The sequence below is a fragment of the Diplotaxodon limnothrissa genome, linkage group LG6 (assembly GCF_057381915.1).
Source record: "Diplotaxodon limnothrissa isolate DT_005_m linkage group LG6, D_limnothrissa_male_GT1.1, whole genome shotgun sequence".
Lineage (NCBI taxonomy): Eukaryota > Metazoa > Chordata > Actinopteri > Cichliformes > Cichlidae > Diplotaxodon > Diplotaxodon limnothrissa.
Window position 1 is genome coordinate 37729147 of NC_140601.1, and position 10843 is coordinate 37739989.

General features: G+C 38.4%; 1 pseudogene; it reads right to left on the minus strand.

Annotated features, from left to right (window-relative positions):
- Nucleotides 1–705: 705 nt before the first annotated feature.
- Nucleotides 706–2227, minus strand: LOC146631156 (uncharacterized; annotated as a pseudogene).
- Nucleotides 2228–10843: the final 8616 nt, after the last annotated feature.

Here is a 10843-nt window from a genome sequence, read left to right on the forward strand (position 1 = left end):
AACAGAGTAATTTAACTCTCCATACTTCTGTTTCTTTTTTATCCTCCATAGGAATGTCCACATAAAGACTGGTGAACAAGTGTTAGTTTTAATAAAGCCATAACCATAGCTCATTAACAGCAATGTGAGATAGCTGGCTCCTTCGAAACATGCCTTTTAATGACCCCCCTGGGACAGATCATCTGAATATGCAACAGTGATCTTTTTATGTATAATAGCACACTCTCTAGGGCTTGCTGTGAATTGGCAACAACCATGCATGCACCTTCAAAAACCCTCTTACAGATACTGGCGTGCATTCACACAAACACCGCGGTATTACAAATTTGCTAGACAACTACATGGCTAACAAAGAAGGGTCTCCATGGAAACAAATCTACTCTGGAATTTCATTCACTTCAACAACTGCTTGTACGTTTGACAATGTTCCCTTAAAATTACATTGTTTTCCTTGCATCTTTTATGCATTTATTGGCTCTTGCCATATTGACAAACTTAGTGTCATGTTATACTATATACATTATTCTAGTCTAAGGAGCTTGGAAAGAAAAGCGTCTGGACTTCTTTGAGTTGCTTGAAGACGTTTCACCTCTCATCCGAGAAGCTTCTTCAGTTCTAAGGGTCAAATGGTGGAGAGTCCCAGATTTAAACCCAGTGGGAGTTTCCCCCCAAAGAGGGACAAAGGACCCCCTGATGATCCTCTACCTAATCACATGAGCCAAGGTGTGAAAGCGGGTGTGGGTGACAATCAGCCAGGGTTTCGGGTGAGCTCATTGTGAAACCCTATCATGTGATTTTCTGAGGTCAGATGGCCCAGGATGTGAGTGGGCGTTAAGGTGCCTGGGAAGGGATCTCAAAACTGGATTATAGATGCCAGACAGTTGGTGTCGTAAAGCACCGCCTCTGTTCAAAGATGGTCGCTCACAGTGGACGTAAATGGCTTTCACTCCTCTTTCAAAGCATCTGTCCTCTCTGTCCAAAATGTGAACGTTGGCATCCTCGAAAGAGTGACCTTTGTCCTTTAGATGCAGATGAACTGCTGAGTCTTGTCCTGTGGAGGTGGCTCTTCTATGTTGTGCCATGCGCTTGTGAAGTGGCTGTTTGGTCTCTCCGATGTAGAGGTCTGGGCATTCCTCGCTGCACTGTACAGCATACAACACATTCTTAAGTTTGTGTTTAGGAGTTTTGTCTTTCGGGTGAACCAGTTTCTGTCTGAGCGTGTTGCTGGGTCTGAAATACACCGGGATGTCGTGCTTGGAGAAAACTCTCCTGAGTTTCTCTGATACACCGGCTACATAGGGGATGACAATGTTGTTGCGTCTGTCTTTCTTAGCCTCCCTCGCTGGTGTCTGATCTTCTTTTCTGTGCATCTTTGCTGACTTTATAAACGCCCAATTAGGATAACCGCATGTTTTAAGTGCTTCCTTTATATGTGTGTGTTCCTTCTTTATCCCTTCAGGCTTAGAGGGAACATGTTCTGCCCAGTGGTGCAGGGTCCTGATTACCCCAAGTTTGTGTTCCAGAGGGTGATGGGAGTCAAAGAGGAGGTACTGGTCCGTGTGTGTGGGCTTCCAGTAAACTTCAATGTTGAGGTTGCCATTCTCTTCAATGTGCACAGCGCAGTCCAGGAAAGGCAAACAGTTGTCCTTTGTGTCTTCCCTGGTGAACTTGATGTTTTTATCCACGGCGTTAATGTGCGCAGTGAAGGATTCCACTTCTTGTCTTTTGATTTTGACCCAGGTGTTGTTTACATATCTGTACCAGTGGCTGGGTACTCTCCCTTTAAAAGAGCCAAGAACCTTTTCTTTCCACTTCCTTCAAGGTTGGCTACAATAGGTGACACGGGGGAGCCCATGGCGCAGCCATGTTTTTGTCTGTAGAAACCCTCGTTGTATTTGAAATATGTAGTGATGAGGCAGAGGTCTAACAGTGTGCAAATCTGATTGGTTGTGAAGTTGGTCCTGTCTTCCAAGGAGCTGTCTTCTTGTAGTTGTTTTCTGACAGTCTCCACTGCCTCCGTGGTGGGTATGCAAGTGAAGAGAGAGACTACATCAAAGGACACCATGGTTTCATCTGGGTCCAGGGTAAGGACCTTGTCGGTGAAGTCGGTGGAGTTCTTGATGTGATGTGGGGTGTTCCCCACAAGAGGTGCTAGGATGGTAGCAAGGTGTTTCGAGATGTTGTAAGTGGCTGAGTTTATGCTACTGACAATGGGTCTGAGCCGCATATTTTTAGTGCTTCCTAAAATAAGTGCCACTGGCATAAAACTTTACTCAACTGCATTGTTTGAAAGTTGCAATCCAACAGATGGACTCACTGCCTAAGGTTCCGATCCAGCGCTCTTTGTAAAAGGTGCCAAGTTTCTCTTTAGAAGAGATGTTTTCTTTGCTTCTCCAGCTTTCTTGACAGCACTTTAGCATTAGCCAACTTCTTCCAACACATGAGGCACTTAAGCTGGGAGCTGTTAACATCTCTGGTTTAGCTCAAGACTTCTTATGAGATACCTTAAGACAAACTTTATTTTACTTATTTATTTCTTTTTTAACCCAATTAAATATAAAATGCAGTTTTAAATTTTAAGCTACCTTTAGATGCTTACTCATCATTAGGGGTTACTAAACAATTAATTTGGCAGCTTCACTCCAGGTGCAGCCCTAAAGGGAATTTGTCTCTCCAGAGGGATTGAAACCAGCACTCTTCCCTTTGGCAACCGAATGTGCTAATCATTACTATGGAAACACCTACTGTACCCGGGGAACCCCCCCCCCCCCCCCCCAACGTCCTCTTCCTCATTAACTGTCATTATATTTTTTGGAATGCTAAGTATAATTTCAGCAGCCATATCCAGTGCTGATTACTGCCAGACTTGTTTGAATCAAGAAATTACTTTATTGGAGCCTGTTTCATGAAGTAAAAACATAGCTAACAGATCTCCAAATGAAACACATCATGCCACAATCTACAGAAACAGATGATTGACAAATTCTCTGTCTGAAAAAGATCAAAAAGCCATTTCTTTGACTTCTGGTATTCAGTGAGGCAAAGGTTAAAATATCAATACTACAGTCTAAATATCAGGAGAGCAAATCAATATGCTTTCAGATGTGTGGCTACATGAATTCCAGAAGTCAAAGAATTCATTATCCAGAAAACTTGGAGTAGTGGTGAATCATTCCAGAAAAAGGCCAGCCTACCAAAATGTTTTCAACAGCACAATAACAACTCATCCAGCAGCTCCAAAAAGAACCCGGAACATCTAAAGAACTACACTTTCCTCAGTTAAAGTCAGCATTGTTCTTTCAGCAATGAGTTTCTGCCCTATTAGATCTGGCATGAAACTAAATTTCCTAAAAAACAGAAAATCATGCCAACAGTTAAAGTTATGGTCTTTGCAGCTTTACCACCTGGATGACTTTCCATAAGTGAACCATGAATGCTTCTCTTATCCTGATGGAGAACCCCTGGTTGTCAGTTTGTGCTCTGAAGATCAAGCATACTTGGGTTATGCAGCAAACACACAATTTACACACACAATTGCATTTACTTGGATTATCTTTGTCTAACATTAAACTATCTTTGATTATCTTAAACATGCAAGTGTTTAAAAGAGAAGGAAATCAGGAAGGAGGCAAATGCTGTTTCCATCACGGTACTTTGCAATAACGTACAATTTTACTTTGTTCTTTCACTTAAGACAATATTGTACTATTAAAACATTGAACATGCTATTATATATTCAACTGCAATTGCTTTTTCTATTTTTATTTCCATTTTTAATCTCTGTTTTTTACTTTCTATTTTATGGTTTTCTTTGTATCTGTACTGTATTACATTATCTTTTTATGTTTCGTCAATAGATTCACAGGCTTCATCTATAAAATAAATGGGTGGCAGAATTATAAATCACATGCAAAAAAAGGTTAAGCATTAATTATGCACTTTAGGCAACTTATATATGATATGAGGTCATTATAACTGCACATATTATAAGTGCATAGAGGAGTGCAGTGCTTCATTATGAACTCACAGAAAAATCTCCCCAAACCTTTTTTTTTTTTTTTTTTTTTTACCAAGACAAACTTGTTATATGGGCCTCTATGTGTGCAGCTCTTTCCTGAAAAAGTGTTTAATACAACTGTGTGATGCCAGTTTGGCATGCTTTTTTGGCATGGCTCCTTTTTGCACAAACCTTTGGAAAAGAAGCAAAATGGCACATTATCTCCTGCGTACAGAGGTATTTACAAGAAGTACAGACAGCCAAAGTGTAGGTGTAGTGAATGTTCAGCTCATAGCATTTTTAAAAAATTGCCAAAAAGACTAAGTATAATGTCCCCAGTTCTTATTGATCACTCTTTCTTGTTATGCCAAGGATCTGAAGGGGGAAAGGGGAAGCTCAACACCAAAGAAAGAAAACATGTTCACTGGACTGAAAGAAAACATTTCATCAGATTTATATACATACTGTAGAGTTCACTTAGATCTCTATCACTATGTGTAAAAAGCAGGACACAATAAGTTCTTTCTTTCAGCTGTCATTCAAAGACTATTCCCACACCTTAGTAAGTGGGACTTTTGAGCATGAAAATGGACATATAGATTCAAGATCTTTTATTTGTCACATGCATAGTTATACACAGGGGTGCACATAAGCGGTCCGCAGGTGCGCATTCGCTGGCAAAATAAAAGACACGCACCAGATAAGAAGCTGCAACGCGCGTTTGCGTACATAAAGGCACTGTTTTTGTCTGCTAGAGTGGGATTTTCACAATCTCTGTGCGTTCATCATTTGTTTGAAGCCAGCTCACCTCCTACAACCACTTTTCCAAGAATACGCGCTTCTTTTGCGGTTGGACTCCTGACATTTCTTTGGAGGTGGAGGAACACCAAAGTAATTGCTTAAAGAAGCTTGCTTCTTCGACATTTTTAAGAGTTCTAAACAAATGTCTGTCCTCCTCCAGAAAATCTTACGTACGCAAACGCGCATTGCAACTTCTTATCTGGTGCGCGTCTTTTATTTTGACAGCGAATGCGCACCTGCGGACCACTTATGTGCACCCCTGGTTATAGAAGTATAACGCGCATTGAAATGTGTCCTGATACGCTCATTGACTGTGCAAAAAGAGAAAACATTATATACAATAAGTAAGAAAAATATATACAAAGACGACATTATGTGCAATAAGTGACTGAATTATATCAGGCATGATATGAGAATGCGAGTCCTGTCTCAGTCAGTTATGGTTGATGGGGGGGGCATATGAAAGAAAAGGGGTTGTAAATGAGTGTTTGAGTCAAGTTAATTCATATGGGGATTTCCTTATAGCTGTCTTTTTTTTTTTAATTAATGATGACCACCAGAGTGTTGCGATTTGATTATTTTCCTCTTATGCAAAACTGAAGTCTGTTGCAGCTTCTGGTAGTTATTCACAATGTGTTCACTGTATGTGTATGGAAACAGTAGAGTTTTGGCAGTTACGTGTGACAAATGGTGCTAAGACCCCTCTCCGCTATCCATTGGTCAGTCGATTTATCCATCTGTTTATCCATATGCTAGAAAACATTTTTGATAAAAGTCAGAAAAGAAATTTTAGGCTATATAGACTTGTGTTCAACTGTCAGTCTTTTTCAGCATCAGTCTGTGGAGTTTGACAGATGGCCTATATCTTTTCTCACCAGATAGCCACATAAGAATGTGACATAAATGCAATGTGTCAAGATCTACATTTAAAAAAAAATGCATAATGTACAAAATATTTTAGCAAGTGCATCTCGCCAGTTTTCAGTCTGTTCTTTTTATTAATCCAAAAGATTCTCCACTGCTTAATTTATACAGTGACATTTCAAGAAAATCTCTCTTTTTATCAATTTGTTTATTAAATAAAACTTCAAGGAATGACTGATTTTTAGCTATGATAAGTGCATTGCTCTAAAGTTAGATAAGGATGTGTCCACATGAACTCCCTCTATATTAAGAAACAGAAATTACGCAGGCAGAGCTGCTGGTCATCTTTTATGCTCTGACTGTTGCAAAGCAAGCAACAGCACATCATAATGTGGATTTCTTGTCACTTTGAGTAATTATTTTACTGTTTACACTGAAAATCAGCAGGCATGTTGGATACTGACCCAGTGAAAATATTTTATGAAGTCCCAACAAAATACAGGAAAATACTAGTTACCAGCTCTGTTTTCCTTGCTAATAACTCCCCCTGGACAACCAATTGCTGGCAGTCCTGATGTCTTTTGATGGATGTGTCTAATACAAAAACTAACTAAAGACTAAAAAGTAAGAAGTAGTGTTGTGATCAGCAAGGCAACATGATGGAGGATGTTAGGTTAGAGTCTGTCTGAAAAAAATAAAAATGATAAAATGACAAAGACTAGAAATGACATTAATGGATTTATAGAATATGGTAAATCATTATTTGAATTTTAAGTTTCCTCTGCATTTATTACTTTTTATACAAATTTTCCTGATTATCTCTTTTCCCATTAAACTTTCATTTTTAATTATTTATATTCTCATTTATATTTCCTTTGAGTTTTTTTCTTTTCAGAAAAGCTTGTGAATTTTTATATTTTCTTTTCACTGTTCTACTGCAGTATACAATAAGAGGGCTGTCAGTCAAAGTGTATCATGGGGTTAAGTTTGCAATCACTCACTGGCTTGAAAAAGGGATGCATACAATCAGAAGATCATTGCATAAATTAGGTGCTTAGCTAATCTAGCTGAAAACAGTCCTATGGGTTACTGATACTGTATGTTTGACCATGAAATGGCCTAGCATGTCCTCAGCACAAAAGGAAAAGTGTGTTTGATGACTCAAGGTTAGCATAAACAGGGACATGCTAAACGATGTATTCTAAATGTGTGAGTCTTATGGTGGGTATCAAAAAAATTAGCATTGTTTTGCAGGTGTTTAATGTGACAGTAAAGAATGGGAGAAATAATTGGTTGATCACCTGTGGACTCTGTAAGTTTGCTCACTTAAAAGAAATCAACAGTCTAATTTTTAATGGTAGTTCCTTTTTAAGCTAAGCTAAGATAAGATAAGATAAAACTTTATTAATCCCTCGGGTGGGTTCCTCTGGGAAATTCGGTGATTTTTACTGGAGAGAGACAGAATATCAACTAAAAATCTAGAAAAAACAAATTACTTCAAAGTATAAATTGTTTTGCATTTTTTGCACTTGTCTATTTCTTCAATTCAAACCTCAATTTATAACTGGTATGCAATTTGTTTGTTTGTTTGTTTGTTTAGTTAACGTTCCATCACTCTTAAAATGAAACTACCACTGTTCATTTCTTTGCAAGTGAGCAAACTTGCAAATTCATTTACAAATTTTATGAACACAGACTAAGTCAGTTCATTTCTGAAATGGCCAACCAAGCCTACCAAAAGCAGCACAGGGTGGCAGAAAATATAACATAATAAAGTTTTAATTATGATTCTCTCCAGAAACAACATACCAAAGCAGATCAGGGAAAGGAAATGGAAAGAAAATTGAAATTATCTGTATATGGGTAAGATCTAAGGTCAGACCGTGAGAAGAGCTTTTGATATTCTGTGGATGGATCCTAGTAGCTCACATGGCATGCAGGATTCAACCAGGGAAGGCAGCTTTGATATAAACCATTTTCATACAACTGATATGCAGGTTTCTTTCAAAATAGAACATGTTATCCCAACCATTCTGTTGTTAATAAAGACTGTTTTGATTTCCCATGGTGAAGATCTCTGCATGTGTACTCTGTTGAAAAAAAAAACAAAACACACACACAAACATTTGCATAAAAAAAGAAATAAAAAATTCATCTAAACACTATATGCATTTTTCCACTGTTCCTAGTGAGTAAATTCCAAAAATATTGTTTCTTATGCTAACCAAGGTTTTTGTGCTGGTATGTATAATATGTCAAATGTCAAATGCAATACTCAGTTGTCAGTTTATTGCATATAGTGGAGCATACTTTGTAAAGGAAGCTGCAGTATAGGTGACTTAAAAAGGTACAACAATAGAAAACAGTTTACAACAAAGTATTTCATCTGTTAAAGTTAATTATATTTATTATTCATGAAACACATGCTATCAAGCTTTTCTCTACAGAATTTCTTATAATAAATATACTCAATTAATAACAAGCATTCAATGTATTTTTTTCCCCTTTTTTAACTTTTAAAGGGCTTTTGTTTTAGATCTTGTTTTCCTGCTGGTTTCTTTGGAAGAAACAGATTGTCATCTGTTATTAACATTGCCTAATATTGTTTTGATGCACTGTAATGACATCTGCATCATTCCTATTTGATATACCTGTACTACAAAGCAAAATTTATTCTCATCCAGGTGATTTCAAGGTTACCACTGGGTTTTCTGTACTGCGTAGTTGGCTCACCTCTTACCTGCTCCAGAGCAGGTCTGAAAGAACTGCGTTTTCACTGAACCTGTCATGGTCCCGAAGCTAGTGAATCCGTGTTTATGTTTTGTCATTATTAATGTTCTTCGATTTACTTAGTTTATAGTTATTTATTTATGATTTCTAGTGTTTTGGTGTTACTGTGTCTCCCTGGTGTCCCCTGTGTTATCTCCTGACATCCTTGTCTCTACATTCATGTAGTTCCTGTTTTACTTTGACAGCCTCGTGACCCATGTTCAGTTTTTTGAGTTTTGCTTTCTGTCACTACCTGATCCGTACCGGAAACCCGATCCGTACCACGCATGCGCAAATGTTACATCACTTCCTCCCTGATTGAATAAAAGCGCTGTAAAATAGGAAGAATGGCGCATAATTACAGACTTAATAGACGGAGTACTTTTCTATGCTGTGGTGTGCTGGGGGAGCAGCACAGCAAAGAAGGACTCATTCAGGCTGGAGAAACTGATCAGGAGGGCTAGCTCTGTGGTCGGCATGAAGCTGGACACTCTGGTGACAGTGGCAGAGAAAAGGACATTAAAGAAACTGATGGACATTATGGACAATGCCAGGCATCCTCTGCACACGGCCATAAACAACCAGAAGAGTCTGTTCAGTGACAGGTTGCTTCTCCCCAAGACAAGAACTAACAGACTTAAAAACTCCTTTGTCCCACACGCCATCAAACTGTTTAACTCCTCTCTGGAGGGGAGAGGGAGGGGAAACAGGAGGACAAAGGAGGGGGGAACAACTAAGCTGTAGTGCCTCTTCACCTCACTGTGCAATACCTTTTGTGCAATACTTTTGTAAATAGTCAACAGTGCAATAGACTCAATACTTGAAATGTGCAATTCACTTGTATTTTTATTTTTATTCCTATTTATTCTATTTATCCCCTTCGTATATTTTATTTATATTGTCTCTGTATTTATATATATATATATATATATATATATATATATATATATATATATATATATATATATATATATATATAAAATATTCTGTAACTCTGTAACTTCTGTCGGTGCTGTGCTTTTTTTGGAAATCGAATTTCCCAGAGGAACCCACCCGAGGGATTAATAAAGTTCTATCTAATCTAATAATACATACTTAGTAATGTGTCACATGAAGATTCATCAGCCAGATTAAGTGTTTAGTGACAATTGACAGTGATAGCGGACATCGTCATCACTATTCCAATCAATCCTCTCCACACAGACAAGGTATCACTAAATCAAATTTGAAAAGGAAAAAAAAAGAAGAACAACGCTTGGACACTGCTAGCATAATGGGCAGGGTTTTGACAGGGCTCCCACTAGCGATGTGCGATACCACTCATCACTTAATAATGCAGAATTATCATGTAGAAATAAAAAACTGAAGTTGTGCGCTAATTGAATACCTTGCCTGCCTGCAGCACTAAAGGACTCTGTCTCGCCCTAGCAGCACCTGTCCCTCTCCTCCTCTTCAGTTCGCCTCAACATATGCTCGTCATATTCTGTGATATGATTTACTCTGAGGTGCTTGACAAGGTTAATGATGTTGCCACAACCATACATGCCAACCCTCCTGATTTTTCCGGGAGAATCCCGAATTTCAGTGCCCCTCCCGAAAATCCACCATTCTCCCGATTTTCCACCAGGACAACAAAATTGAAAAAAACATATCTCAGAATAGCGCGGCACAGCCAATTCCAGTTTCCAACAATGGCGGCAGCTACTTAGTTTTAATATTACTCTTATTTCTCTTTCTGGGTCGCAAAAAAACCTTTTAACATATTTTCAGGTGAGAATGTAGCTGTGTAAACTTCAAATATCTGAGCTGCCACATCGTCTTCAAACCCCCGCGGTCTTTCACTACTTGGCTTAAACATGCTATATAAGTCACTTAGATAACTTAAAAATGTTATTGTTTGGCTTTTTCAGTGTTTTACTTGTTTGTGAGTAAATCGGTTTGGCTGAGAATAAAGTTATTAGAGTAATTTATTGCAGTTTACTTGTATTTGCTTAATTGTTTACTAAATTTTTGAGGTGTGAAATAAACCGCAATGGAGTTTGAAAACAAAATATGGGGGTGTGCGGTTGGAGAATGTGTTTGTGGGGGGGCAACATTTTTCTTGTAAAACAAAGGGGGGCCTAGCAAAAACAGTTTGGGAACCATTGGGAGCCACTGCTCTAGCAGATCATTACATGAAGGAGCCTTTCGAATACAAGCGCGCTCATGCTCACAGGTGTACACACGGGTGCTCACAGACACACCCTACACCCTTTTTGGCTCCTACCTCAAAGCACACTGTGCGCTGTCGATCCGATCTTATGTGCTGCACAATAATATTCAGTATTTAGTATTTACTGTTATATTCACAATGATTATCGTGATGATGTTGTTTATTATATTGCTCTCCTTTTTTGCTTGTTTTCTCTTTTT